The following is a 15211-nucleotide window of genomic DNA, read 5'->3' as shown; positions in this document are numbered from 1 at the left end:
TGTATGGTGCTCAATGGGATTGATGTTTTCCAGTTTCATCAACATAGCATAGAAATAACTTTTACCTTTTTAATAAGGCCACATATGTCATTGAACATGTATTGGTCTTTATTTTTGTTATATGCAAATAGTCAAATGCATATCTTCCTCTCCAGTTCCTGTATCTTAGCCATCAACATCTCTAAAGATGCTCACTCTATTGGCAAGCAATTATTAACTACCACAAATTAATTTTAAGCTAGTTTTCACAAAGAAGCACTCAATTACTTTTTTGAAAAATTTTGTGTCTTCTAATGACTTTGATGCTAAATGAAACAAGCATTTGCAAATTATAAATTTTTTACAAAAAATCATTTTTCTAATGAAAGAAAATATTTTTGCTGTCACAGAGAAGAGCACATCTAAAGATTTTATATCTATAACAAGTGTTTTCTTATATTGTAGCAATCTATAGCTAAAGGCAAATCGAGAAGACCAACAGGGTCAGGGATACAAAATCTTCTTCTTTTTTCTTTTTTTTAAATAGGTAATCTTTTTTTTTAAACATTTATTTATTTTTGAGAGACAGAGTGAGACAGAGTGTGAACGGGGGAGGGGCAGAGAGAGAAGCAGACACAGAATCCGAAGCAGGCTCCAGGCTCTGAGCAAGCGTTTAGCACAGAGTCCCATGCGGGGCTTGAACCTGCAAACTGTGAGATCATGACCTGAGCTGAAGTCGGACACTTAACCGACTGAGGCACTCAGGTGCCCCAGAATCGTCTTTCTGCAATAATTTAAAATCTGTTCCTGAATTTTTTTTGGACAATTACATCTTAGTATCTAATGTTTTGTGTTAATGGTACATTTTCCAATTCTAGAATTTTCCGTGGATTTTTTTGAGGGAATGAAAAGATTTAAAGAATGCTATGCAAGCAAGCTGGCAATGATAATCACTCAGTACAGTCACTACAAGTGCTGAATCGTACCTGATGCTATCTCACCCAGGGTGACATTCCCCGAGTTGGACTTGACTGTTATGTCCTCTTTTGAACTGCTACTGACCTACCTGCTCTTTATGTCCTCAGGAGACGATCAGATTTTGATTTTTCTGCCTATTGTGCCTCAATGTTATATAAATCTTTTTCCTCTTAGCCATTTAAAGCATTGGTTAATTCTGACTAACTATTCATTAAATATTGTGGCATTGGAACTCAGGGATAGCCTAAAGAATATGCTGCTTCCTTAAACAAAATTTTATGGATAGTTACTGTTCACTCAATAAACATAGCCAAAGACTAAATTGTATTTTGAATGTCCCTCGTAGTTCTCTTTTTTTGATATCCTAATTAACTTTCTTTTTTACCCAGTTAGTTTTTCAGTGTTGAAATGCAAAGACCAGGTGACAGAATATTTCATAGCTTATACTTCCATAAATCTGTAAACTTGTGATATAAAATTTTGGATTCTAATTTACTAGAAAATAAGCTTTTGATCTTGGTGTTATGTTGGGCAGGGCTCCAGTCTTAATTTTTATGGAGGTTTCTATAAATGATTTGAGGATAATAAAACACTGTTTCAAATTTTCATGAGAGTCATAGGAAGGCAACAAGAACAATAAGTTTCTATAATTCCTAATCATTCTCCTTATATGATTATATCCAAAATCAATATTGTCTTTTATTATTAATGTAGAATATACATTTTTAAAGTAAGAAAATAGAGTCGTTTTATTCCTCAATAGTTCTAGTCTCTGACTTCATGTTTTTATTGGCAGCAGACAACATAATAATAGTTCCAAGTATTTGAGGGGCAATTAGAAAGTATACCACCATTTTAGGATACCGTTTTTTAATTCATCTCAATAAATAGTTTGTGTCTCCCATACACAATCTAGGTGCAATACATTACATGGAATAAAATGTCAAATAAAAACTGTCTTCCCTATGACCTAACAATATTCTATAGCAACTTTAGAATGCATGTAGCTAAATTGCACATGCTTGATTTAAACTTATTATATGTCAGTCATGATTATGTGAAGGTAATATCAATTATGATTATATCAATTATGAATAATCTTTCATGATTGTATAAAGGTAATACTTAATCTTTCCTAGCAGGGATGCCTTCATGAAGGTAGAGTCATTTGAGGTAGATTCAGAAAAAGGATTTCAAATATAGAAAAATAACAAAAACAAAAGAAGTGGGAAAGTCCATGGCATCTTATAGAATAAGTAATTGAGTTTGAATAGAGGTAATAGGACATACACCAGAGCAATAAGAAAAAAGAGACTTCCATATTACATTTAAAAAATACGAAACCTTGATTTCAAATTTGGAAACAAAAAATTACATTTAATTCCACTGACAAAGAGAATCCTGTTCAGTTTGAAAAATGAGCATGGTTCGGGCACCTGGGTGGCTCAGTCAGTTGTTTGTCTAACTCCTGATTTCGGTTCAGGTCATGATTCCAGGGTCATGGGATTGAGCCCCATGTCTGGCTCTGCTCTGGGCATGAAGCCTGCTTACCATTCTCTCTCTCCTACCCTCTACCTCTCCCCTACTCATGCTCAATCTCCCTCTCTCTCTCTCTCTCTCTCTCTCTCTCTCTCTCTCTCTCTCTCTCTGTCAAAAAAAAAAAAAAGCATAGTGGAGTTAGGGCTGTGGTTAGTAACAGAAGTAGACCAATAATAGCAAGTATGCTTTGATAGAGTGAGGAGGTTCAGGTGTCAAAAACTGCCAAAAGCTGGATATAAATGACCCAAAAGAGTAATAATGAGAGCCTGAACTAACCTTGTATCAGAGGGATGGAGAAAACAAATTAAAAAGGATGGGTTTTTTGGTTTTTGGGTTTTGTTTTTGTTTTTGTTTTTTTAGACAGAAGAGGTAGAATCTAAAGACAAGTAGCTAAGTTGTATGAAGCAATATCAAATGAAGATTTAAAGATAACCCTGAGTCATTAGCAGCGGGTAACTGAGAGAATTCTGCTACTATTACAGAACCCAGGAAACGAGGAACAGGAGCAAGTTGTGGGAGGAGGAGCAGAGTTGATTTTAAGGGCTGACAAGGTGGCCACATGGAGTTCAGGGAAAACTTTTGGAAATGCAGATCTCAAGCTCTGGAGAAAGATGAGAGTAAGCAGGTTCAAGAATCATCTCGAGAGTGGTCCAGTTAAAGTCAACCCTATTTGAGTACTCTATAAAACGTCCTCAGTCAATAAATTTATTATAGAGCTGCTCATACATTTTCTTAGTAGGATTTTAACTCAATTTAAAATGGGCATTATAAAATGTCTCATAGTTCAGTGAATATTGTCTGTGATCTTAAAATAGAGAAAATATTATCCCTCTCTCAGATCACTTGAAGCTTGAGGGATTGTGTGATTCTTAGGAACATGGCTCTAGACTCTGTATTCATTAGGCTCTTTCTAAATTTAGAATGTGTGAATAGTAATCTCTACCTTGCTTACCACATAATTGTGCATTCTTATTAAATGAGTCAAGATTAAAGCACTATTCAAATGTAAAAGGTGATTATTTTTTCCTCTCCACCTCTAACTTCATTCCCATGTGAAAAATTCAACCAACTGGTTGGCAGGGACATTATATTCCAGCTGTCTGGCCTCACAAGTGCTCTCCTTGGGTTTCAGTAGGATAGGACATAGCTTTCAGATGTAGGTTTGAGGCATGATACTGCTGGGCTTGTGAGCATGCAACGTGAGACTTAGGCCAATGTAACACTCACAATGCACCTCAGTTTTCTCCTTGATAAAACTGAGATGGAGATAGAACCTCTTCGTTAAGTTCCTGTGACTACTGAGTGCTCAGAAATGTTAGCTATAAACTATTATTGTCATGGGTTCAAATTTTTGGCATCAAAGATGTGTTTGCAAACATGTAATATTTATTTTCTTAAAAAATTAAAAGTAATATAGCTCTGTAGCCTTTATTCCAGCAATTGGGAAATTTCTTAGCAATTCGAGGTAATGGGCACTCCAGTTTTAAAATGACTTCAGCTCAGGGTTTTGACCCCATTAAGTTTTTTACACCTGGTCCCTTTGCATTTATCCCTCTCTGGTACTTACTTAGGGTCTAGGCATCAGGTCAGAGGTGTTTGGTCCACATGCCTACATGCCATTCTCTATCCTTGTTGCTCCTTGCTCTCATATAAAATGTTAATCCTGGTTCTCACTATGCACTGGGATCTGCTGCTGACACCCACAACCACTGTGTTCCCTGGTCAAGAAGTTCAGATAATGTGTTTTCTTTATACTCACTTATATTGATGAGCTAAATTATGCAACAGTAACAACAACAACAACAAATCCAATTCACAATGACTTATACCAACAAAGGTTTACTTCTTCCTTGGGCTACATATTCACTATGGTCAGTAGCAGTATTCATTCAAGGTCAGTCTTTATTCCAAAATACAGTCTGAAGAGCAGCTCCTATCAAAGACTTGACCAATCTCACAGTAGAAGGAAAAGATAGTGGAAGCAAGCAATAGATCATAAAGCTTCTGCTAGAAAGTGCTTAGGTCACTTCCATTTACACCTCATTGAGCAGAAGAAGTCACATGACCAAGTTTGATTTTAATGGTGTAGGAAAGTATAAGATTCTACCAGGGAGAAGCACCAAATATTTTTTTAATATTATAACCTACCACAGTCTCTTTGGGCCCCCCAGATCACTTTCTGGCATATCATATATCTCTCAGGCAGCCACATGCATTTTTCACATGTGGACAAGGTGAGTAGGAGGCTGACGCTGCCCTCAGTTGCATCTGCATCGACACACTAGAGCAGACTTCTAGATGTGCAGGAAGATTCAGAGCGACCTGGTGGCAGAACTCCCAACTCTCTTACAGTGCAGTGTCTAATATAGTTCCAAACATAGTAACACTAACAGTCCTCCTCCTAACATGTGCAGAGCCCAAGGCAAGAATATAAATCGAAGTTTCCATATTATACATCTAAATATTTCTAAGTCATGACATGCTATAAAGCTACAACATAAAATATGCTCTAACTTTCAGAATAAATCCCAAATACAATTGAAAAGGCCAGATCCTTATCAGAACATGACAAAACAAAGAGAATCCGCCTAATCCCAGGACTTGGGCCCACTGTGATGGACCTTTACTTCTCACCCTCCTGCTCTCTGCATATCCAAAGGGTGGTTTGCCCTTACATTATTAGCACACCCCAGGAAGCCTTTCCATGTTTTATCCACATCCCTGAATCTAGGGTTGCATTCACCAGCAACAGCTTGGTCTGTTTTTCAGGAAGGCAGATTTGAGGAAAGACCCAGGCAGGCATTGAAAACAATGTCAGTGACATTGGCTAGAAATTCAGGGGCCTGACCTATAGGATTGCCTAGAAGGGGGTACATGGGCTATGAATGGGCACATACCTTTGGAGTTTAGGACCTCTCCATTCATTTGTGAGGTGGGAGTACCCAGGTGAAGGCCAAAATGAAGCTTTCTAAACATGTGACATTGGAGAGAGGGACCCTGACACTGATAGGGAAAAATCTGTTATAAGATGGCTGGCAGGACTGATAAAGGAATTTCAGTCCCTGACCAAAGACTCTCCTTCCAGGTTCTTCTTCCCACCTTGCTCCTCGCTTGCATTAATGAGAAATGCGGAAGTAACTGACTATACGTTGTTCCCTCTGCTTACACTCCAGGCTCAGACCTCTGGAGAGTGATCTCCTTGAGCCCGCGGGTATAAAATAAACCTGCCTTCCAAGGTCTCTGACTGCTGCTTGGTTCTTCTGCCAGGTGATCCAGACCAGGTGCCTTAACTTTTGGTTCACTGACCTGGAAGCCCAACCACACTGGCCTGTTATTGCCACAGGTTAAAGAAAACAGCGAAGTGGTGACAGAACTAGGAATCGAAATAAAAAAGGCAGGCTCTGCCTGAATTTTGGCAGTCTCCGGCTAGGTTGCCTCAGGCCAGCTCGCTCCACCTTTCCTGCCGGACTCCAGGGGACTCCAGCAGATTAGCCAGTGAGGACCTGGACCTGACGTCAGAAACTGGTAAGGCCTGAGCCCTAATTCTGTCCTGTCCAGTCCACCCATAGTGGTGGAAGGGGTTGCTGATCATTCCCCAAAGACCTCAGTGGTCTCACAGGTAGAAATTCTGTGGGAGAGAATGTAATAACCTCTGGTGTGTGTGAATGTGCGACTCAGTCTGGCTTGCTGGCCAAGTTCAATTCTGTGGCTCCATGGTGGGCACCCTCAAGGTCCCCAAAAGCAGGCACCCCCAAAATCCCTGGAAGTGTACGGAGTCTGAGTGGGCCCATCTGGGATTCTGTGGTTAATGGCATACAGTCTATGGTGGCATGGGAATAATTCCCAATTGTAAGTCACAAAGCTGCGACTGCTACAGCTAAGCATCACCTAAATTCCTTCCTGACATGGCTGGACAGGCATCTGGCTTGTCTCCTCATTAGAGGGAGCACCCCTATCCCTCTGTCTTTGCAAGTCCGCCTTATAGGAACATTATGGGGTCAGGACTGAGCAAAGAAGGGGTTTTCAGGAGACTATGAAATTAAGATGACCCCCATAAAATTAAGGACCCTATGTGAGTTAAAATGGCCCACTTTTGGTGTAGGATGGACCTAGGCGGGAACCTTGGGTGTCCCAACCATCTGCCTCATCTGGCATGCTGTCACCAGAGACCCAGATTACCCTGATCAGTTTCTGTATATCAACTCCTGGTTAGAGATTGTCAAACCCTTGCCCCTTGGATGCGATTTACCTGCAACAAACAGGGACAGGCTACGGTCTTAGTCGCCTCAACAAAGTGGCCCAAGGAAGGTCAACAGAAGTCTCAACCTCCACGAATTCTCAGCGGTGAACCTGAGGATGAACCACCCCCAGGTTCTTGATACTCCACCACCTTTGGTCTCCACAACACCTCTGGACTTAGCAGATCCTGTCTCCCCCATACTAGCAGCCAGATTCACTCTCCAGATACTGGCCCACAGCTGCCGGTACCAACAGGCTTTTCTCCAGGAGATCTGAGCAAAGGCTAGGAGGCCCATGAATATGCCCAGCAATAAGGGGAATTCCCCCAGGGATTATTATGAGAGGCTATGCGAGGCTTAAACCCACTTGACCCCGAGGTACAAGACAGCCAGGACAAAAGTATAGGGAAGGTTCAGCCACCAAAAGGGGGGGAGTCCCTGTACCTCCTTATCAAGGGATCAATGAGCCTACCTCAAGGAGAAAGGACATTAAGAGAATAAATATCCCAACCAGGGCAAGTCCCAGAAACCCAGTTGAGATGTACAAGAACCCTGGAAAAAAGACCTCATAGGCCTAATAGGAATAGATTCAGACTGAGGGGGACCAGACATACTTCTTCCTGGCCCCCCATGGGTCCACACACAAAATAAAAGTAGGGGGCCCATCTATGACTTTTATGTGAACTCAAGGGCCACATGGTACATCGTGAGTTCCTCTACCTACCCGAGTGCCCTATCTCTCTCCTCAACTGGGATATGCTCTCAAAGCTGGGGACCCAAAGAACCATTGAGCCAATGGACCCACCCGCCCCCATTTGGATCCAATTGGAGGCTATTCTGTGCCCAGGCCCAACCAAGCAGCCCACCTGAATTCAGGACTGCCTTCCCCACTGAGGCCAACCCCCCCAGACTTGCTCACAACAGGGACCCTGTCATTGTAGAGTTAATCCCAGGGGCTCAACCACAGAGACAGTGGCAATACTGCCTCCTAAAAGAGGAAAGGTTAGGTATCCAAGAAAGCAAGCATTCTGGCTTAATGCCAATCACCCAGGAATACTCTTCTCGTGCCAGTCAAGAAGCTGGGAGGAGGGTACCGACCAGTTCAAGCCTTGCATCCTGTGGTCCCGAATCTGTACACACCCCTCGCCAGATCCCAGCTCTGCCAGCTGGCTTACCTGCCTAGACTTAAAGGATGCCTTCTGCCTCTGCTTGGCACCAGGCCCTGCCAACCCTTGTTTGCCTTCAAACTGACCGAATCAGACACAAGGCATCAGAAAGCCTCCCCTGCCCTCTTTGAAGGCACAAGCCAGAGATTTCGCCGGCTTTCCAAGGGAGGTCACATGCTGTACTCTTCTCCAGGTCTTCTCCAGATGACCTCTTCTTTGCCAGCAATACCCGAGAGAATTGTACAGAGGGCACAGAGGCCTTCCTCCAACTCCTGTCGGACTCAGGGTATTGGGTCTCATGAAAAAGTCTGATACTTAGGCTTCCTCCTTACCCAAGGAAGAAGAGCACTAGGGCCAGAGAAAAAAAGGAGGTCATCACCTGCGTACCCCAGCCCCAAACTAAGAGGGGCTATGAGAATTCCTAGGGGCTGTGGGATTCTGCCAAATCTGGATTCCCAGACTCTCAGCAATAGCAAGACCCCTCTATAATCTCTTAGTAGGGCCAGATCTAGAACCCTCTGTCTGGACAGAGGAGGCCTAAGCACTTTCCCAGAGATAAAGTCTGCCTTGGAGCAGGTACCAGCCCTTGGCCTGCTGAATATAGAAAAGCCTTTTACTCCCTTTGTTCACGAGAAGGAAAAGGCCACCCACCCTCGGGTCCTCAAACAGACCTTTGGCCCTTGGCAATGTCCAGTAGCATGCCTGTCAATGAGGCTGGATCCCGGGGGTGGCAGGATGGCTACCATGCCTTAGGGCACTAACAGCCACAGTTCTGCTCATTAATGAGGCAGATAAACTCACCCTGAGACAAGAACTAAATGTCAAGGTCCCTCAGGCTGTCCTGATTCTCATGCCTCTCCAACTCTTGGATAGCACCACACCAGGGGCTCCTCTGTGAGAATCCACAGGTCACTCTTAATTAAAACAGTGAGGATGCTGAACGCTGCAACTTTCCTACCTTCTGAGAAAGGAAGACCACATCATGACTGTTCTGAGGTGACCGATAAAGTATTTGCAAGCCTCCCATATCTGTGCGACCAGGCCCTACAGAACCCAGACCTCACCTTATTCAGTGATGGTAGCAGTTTCATCACAGAGGGCATTTAAAGACAGGGTATGCAGTGACATGCATAAATTGAGCCCTCACGATTACTAAGGACAAGCAAGTCAACCAACTCCCAGTATGCCTTTGCTCCTGTACACATACACGGGCCAATCTACAAAGAGAGGGACCTCCTCACCAGGGCAGGGACAACCATCAAAACAAGGAGGAAATAGCAAAGCTCTTCTAGGCTGTCTGGCTTTCAAAAGAATTTACAGTTCTACACTGCAAAGGTCACCAGAAGGGAGACAACCCTACAACATAAGGAAATCCTCTAGCAGACAAAGCAGCCAAGATAGCTAATAAGGAGGTAGACATAGCTCCCTCCCTTATCTGCACCACGACCCCCACCAGGAGTTCAGAGAAGAAATTGTCCCCAGTTCGGCTTACCAGCCACAATCTACAGCGATTACAGGCCTGCGTTCCTGGCAGACTGCTTACAGGCCTCAAAGCTCAGGGAAAGTAGAGCAGATGAATCGCACCCTCAAGGGAACCTAACCCAGCCATGTTCTGCCAGGAAACAGACCTCCCATGGCAGGGACCCATTGCCCCTGGCCCTCTTGCGTGTCCATTGCAAAACAGGAACTCAAGGTTTCTCCCCTTTTGAGAGGATCCCAATCTCTTTAGGATTCCCTCTACTCCCCTACCCCCCTCACCAGGAGACTCGGTCTAGGTCAAAGCCTGGAAAAAGACTCTCTTAAACCACAGTGGACTGGGCTTCATACAGGTATCACTCCATGGGTCCACCACTCCAGAGTCAAGAGGGCCAATCCTGAGGAGTCAGGGACTCAGAAGACTGACCCAAGTCCGATCTTCACCTCTGCTCTAGCCACACCCCAGAAGCTGGCAGGTCTATGCACAGCAGAAACTTGAGGAATATCCGATCTGATAAAATAAATAAACTGCCCTTACTTCTTGCTATCGGATTGGCAGAGGTTGCCTCAGAAAGCTGGAGACATAGCGAGAGGTTCCTGTTTGCACTCATTTTCCTCTTAGGGATAGGAGGTTCTCTTGGTATTGATTGCCTCTAATCTGGGCCTGTTTGTAAGAGCAGGGCACCTTCAGTGGAAAAATCTCGAGGGTTTAAAAGCTTAAATATAGTGTAACCTATTTTGGTCTGTTGAGTTGCCTGCCAGTAAAGAGGTTGCTAATGCCATTTTGGGGAAGTGTTTCCACTGATGTATGTGCCTCAAACTTTAAGAAAAGGAGATTAAATAATTATCAGGATAAAAGTTGGTTTAATGGGGTGCCTGGATGGCTCAGTTGGTTGAGTGTCCAGCTTCAGCTCAGGCCATGATCTTGCCGTTTGTGGGTTCGAGCCCTGCGTCCGGCTCTGTGCTGACAGCTCAGAGCCTGGAGCCTATCTTCAGGTTCTGTGTCTCCCTCTCTCTCTGACCCTCCCCTGCTCATGCTGTCTCTCTCCCTCTCTAAAATAAATAAAAACAGTAAAAAAAAATTTTTTTAAATAAATAAAACATTAAAAAAATGTTGGTGCTTAGATTAACCTTCAGCCTTAGGGCCCAGGATAAACTAGTGGTGTTACTACCCGGCCTGCTGGGGGCAGGAATGGCCATGGGGATCAGGACTGGCAGAGGAGGCATAGGCTCTTCCGTGGGACTGAGTGGCTGAGTCCCTAGAGTCCCTGCTGAGTCAAATAAGTTCCCTGGCAGGAGTTGCCCTCCAGAACAGACAGGAACTTGATCTCCTCACTGCTGAGAAAGGGGGCACCTACATCCTCCTCAGAGAAGAATGCTGTTACTTTGTAAACCAGTCAGTAATAGTCACAACCAAAGTCAGGGAACTAAAGGAAAAGAACCAGTCCATAACAAATGAAGCTGATGCCCTCTAATACAGACTAGATCTGTTTAAAGGGGCATCACAGGGGGGAATGATAGGGAAAAATCTGTTATAAGATGGCTGACAGGACTGATAGGGGAATTCCAGTCCCTACCTGAAGACTCCCCTTCTGGGTTCTTCTTCCTACCCTGCTTGTTGCATGCCAAATTACTGCTAATGAGGAATGTGGAAGTAACAGACTATAAATTGTTTCCTCTGCTTATGCTCAGGAATCAGACCTCTAGAGAGTGATGTCTTCTGAGCCCATCAGTGAAAAATAAACCTCCTGCCTTCCGAGATCTTTGAGTGCTGCTTGGTTTTTCTGCTGGGTGATCCAGACCAGGTTCCATAAAAACCCATGGTCTAAGGCTGCAAAGTCCAAATAAACTATAGAGTTTTAGAGCACATGGGCATCTATTACATAAATAACATTCATATATTTGCATATGTCAGTTATAAAACCCAAATCAACTTAAACGATCTTCTTTTAGGGTTATCTCTTCTTCTCGTGTTTATTCGGTGGGAGGCTCTGATTCTAGTATCACCTCACCTAATTTCTGAGCAAAATTGACCCAGTCTGAGAGTATTTTAAGCAACCCTGTTCATTTTAAAAGTATCTATTCCTTTTGGAAAAGAATTCCCAGAAAGTTTCTTGCCAGTGTTTCCTTTAACACTTTTAAAGACAACATTCTTTACAAAAGTGTGTACACTTTTAAGACTCTACATCTACTGTGTAAAGTAGTATCTATTTGTTCTTACAATAACACAATACAAATTCTGACTTTTGTCTAAGAACATGATACCAATTTATCAGCACAATAAATTGTCTGTGTCAGTGTGATGGATCACTAAAGACTCATCTGCCTTCCTTGGCATGATCCCTGCTCTGTGAGAAGATGACTTTTGTGCACAGCGAGCCAAGATTCAAGGGCTATGCCTCTGGCCAAGACAAAGAACTTTTACTCTGGATGAAATTAAAGGAGAGTCCAGGTGTGATTTCACTAGTACTGCAATGTCAGGTTCTCTGCTCCCAACCCTATCACCATGTACCATTTGCTTAAATGAATAAGTGGCATTTCTGGTGAGGCTGGAAAGTCTTTAGAAAAATGCAGAGCAGAAATGCTTTACAAATGTAAGTTACAGCATTTGAATTAGAATTCTGCTTGGTATAAGAATATCTTTCTTTCTTTCTTTTTTTCCAGCTTGTCACTCACTGCAAAGGCAGTTTTTAAAAAAGCTGTCAATTTGTTTTATCTTATATGTATTTAATTTTTTGATTCTCAAACAGGGAAAACATGAAACAGAAAATCTCACAAGTAACCAAGCTGAAACAAGAAAGACAATTACTTTTCCCTAATGAAATGTTCTATTTCCTTGGTTTGCTGTTTCATTAATTTCCCAACTTCATTTTATGCTGATATAGATTTTAGTAGTTTTCCCTGAACACAACTTGAGCAAAAGATGTTTGGATTAATTCAAAAAATTATTGTGTATCTATGGTGTGAGAGGCTCTGTCTTATGAGCTGAGAGGCAATCCAGGTTTCTCCTATTACAGGACTTTCACTTTAGATCTGGAGTGCAGACAGATAAGACAGACAAAATAAATCAGTATAAATTAAATATAATGATAGTTCTTATCAAGAAAAATAAAAGATTTATGTAGCAGAGAATGGCTGGGTGGCATATAACCTTCAGAGAGCCCTCTCTGAAGAGATAACATTTGTTTTTTGGTTTTTTTTTTAATTTTTTTAATGTTTATTTATTTACTTTTGAGATAGAGAGAGACAGAGTGTGAACAAGGGAGGGGAAAAGAGAGAGCAAGACACAGAATCTGAAACAGTCCCAGGCTCTGAGCTGTCAGCACAGAACCCGATGCAGGGCTCGAACCCACAAACCATGAGATCATGACCTGAGCTGAAGTCGGATGCTTAACTGACTGAGCCACCCAGGTTCCCCAGAAATAACATTTGAACTGAGAATTTATTGATGAAAAAGATGAAGGAATATGTGTGGATTTTGAGGGACACTCAGCTACTGAGTGAATGTCAAGGACAACAGCCCAAGAAAAGGAACACTTTGGTTTGTTTCCAGATTGGAAAGAAAGTCATTGTTATGGGAGCATAATGAATAAAGGAAAGAGTGACAGGAAATGAAGGAGAACAATATCTGGGGAGTGAAATTAACCACCATATTCTAAGTATTATAAGGTAAGTTCCATTGTGTCTTTAATTGGAAGTCATTGGAGAATTTTCAGCAGAGGAGTAATGTGATATAATATTACTTTGGTTGCTGAGTGTAGAATTTATTTTGGGCCAGGGTGATAGAGTAGGAGAGAGTGAAAGCAGGCAATCATTTAGGACAGGACTATAGATTATAGTCTGGATCCTTTTCTAGATACCTTTGGGTCTTTCTATATTAAAAAAAAAAAAGACATCATCCAAACTCTATGTTCACTCACTTTTCTTCTTGGCCTTTGATTTGGGACCATAATTTGTGGGTCCCTAATTTCATGGTCTCTTTTTCTGTTTACCTAAGATATGTCATGAAGTCACTTTTGTTTCCTACATTCAGGCTGCTCCTCTGTCCAGGAATGGACAGAATTCTCTTTCTGGCAAAGCAACCACAGCACGTAGCAACTGCACTCAGAGTTAAAACCTTCATGTCCAAATGATGACAGTATTGACAGAAGCTGCCCACTATTTCCCAGAAGTTGCTAAATATTCATATGTATATCTATGATCCAGTAGTCTTAGATAATACGTAGATCTATTTCATTTTTGCCTCTTTCTAGCTTAGTCATCTTAAAGTCTTAAACTATAGTTGATGAGAAAACCAACTTCATGAGCATGGAAATTCCCTCAAGTGATGAAAAAGCAAAAAAGCCAAAAATTGGCCGCTGGCAGCTGGGTAACATTAAGAGGATTTGAAACATGCATGGTCTTCTATTTCGTTTTCTGTCCTTACCATTTCTGGATATTTCTGGAACATCACTTTTGTTGTCAGCTTTTCATCTTTCTGAGGTGGAAGACTTAGAGGCTCTAGTTCCATCAATAACTTCTCTGGTCATTAAATGTACTCTAAATGCAGTGGCTCATTTCACATGTGTTCCTTAATATCGTTCCTTAATTTTAGTTTCCCACTTTAGTCGAGCCATGTTTAGGGTTAACTCACATAGAACCATATATGAAGAAGTCTCTGGATTTAGTGAACAGAGGGAGTTATTTCCCATTGTTGGGAGGTATTGGGTTGGATGATTTTCATAATTTCTTTCTTCCAAAATCTTATCATTGTGATTTCTGTGTTTTCAAGGGATGAGTGTTCACATTAGAAATGATGTTGTAGTGGTTTGGACTGAAAGAGCCATAAATAGAAAGAATATTGCCATGTTTTCTAACAGATGCTCTCTCTGGCTCAGAGCTTGAATCTATCAAATTATTGAAGGGAGCATTTGTAACACCATGTCTCCAGGAAGAATAGAGGGGAAAAAAAAGAGAGAGAGAGAAAACTCTAAGGCTATCTTTCTGATATATTTTATGTCTTTATAATTAAATAATACATTTGAGTGGGCCAGTGTTAATAATGGTAAAGTTTAAAAAATGTGTTGAGATTTGCTTGGGCCACTGTCATATTAGTTTTCTTCCTTTCTTGAGACAACTACTTGATTCTTGAGATTGAGTCCAGATCACAAAACACTCACTTTGTTGTAATTTCAGCTACAGGCAATCCAGTTCATGTCAGTCTATATGTGACAGATGTAAACTTTGTGTGTTTTGTTTTGTTGTCTGTTTTTTTTCTTCTCAATCTCATTTATTACCTTCATACCAGTCTACTCTTTTAGTTTTAAAAAGAGACAAGCAGATCATGATATCCAGTCATCCTGCAAAGTAGGTGGGTCACCTTAGGGGCAAACTTTACCTGTTCAAAAATTCATCTTACATTAGCAGTAAGTACATTATTTTCCTTACTCATAAGTTTAAATATTAAACTGTTTAAATGTTTACCACTTAGCAGCCCACATCATTTTGTTCATACCTGTTTCTTGACCAAATCTTAGTTCTAGTAAGACCTGTGGTTTCTGTGGCTGAAGATGTAGAATTTTATGCAGATACTGCCATGGGGTAATTCTGAATTATATTATGTATTAATAAAATAGTTCTCCATTTTCCAAACTAATTAATGCAGTGGAAAATCCTGGATGCTGTCTGTGGACATGGGATCAATTTGCTTCTATCAATCATTACTTCTACTTCAGTCTATGTCTTGCTACAAATGACCTTTAAGAAAGAAAATCAGTGTCTGTAATTTATCAAATGTAAGTTCTTGTAAAACAATGAGCCAGGATAGCTAAAATTGTGTTGTGATAATAAATGACT

At 41.6% G+C, this 15211-nt stretch overlaps 1 pseudogene; it reads right to left on the bottom strand.

Moving 5' to 3' along the window:
- Positions 1–14689: 14689 nt before the first annotated feature.
- On the bottom strand, positions 14690–14819 carry LOC115300474 (annotated as a pseudogene).
- Positions 14820–15211: the final 392 nt, after the last annotated feature.

Source organism: Suricata suricatta, chromosome 8, assembly GCF_006229205.1.
Source record: "Suricata suricatta isolate VVHF042 chromosome 8, meerkat_22Aug2017_6uvM2_HiC, whole genome shotgun sequence".
Lineage (NCBI taxonomy): Eukaryota > Metazoa > Chordata > Mammalia > Carnivora > Herpestidae > Suricata > Suricata suricatta.
The sequence above is the reverse complement of the archived record's forward strand: the minus strand, read 5'-3'. Positions and strand labels throughout refer to the sequence as shown.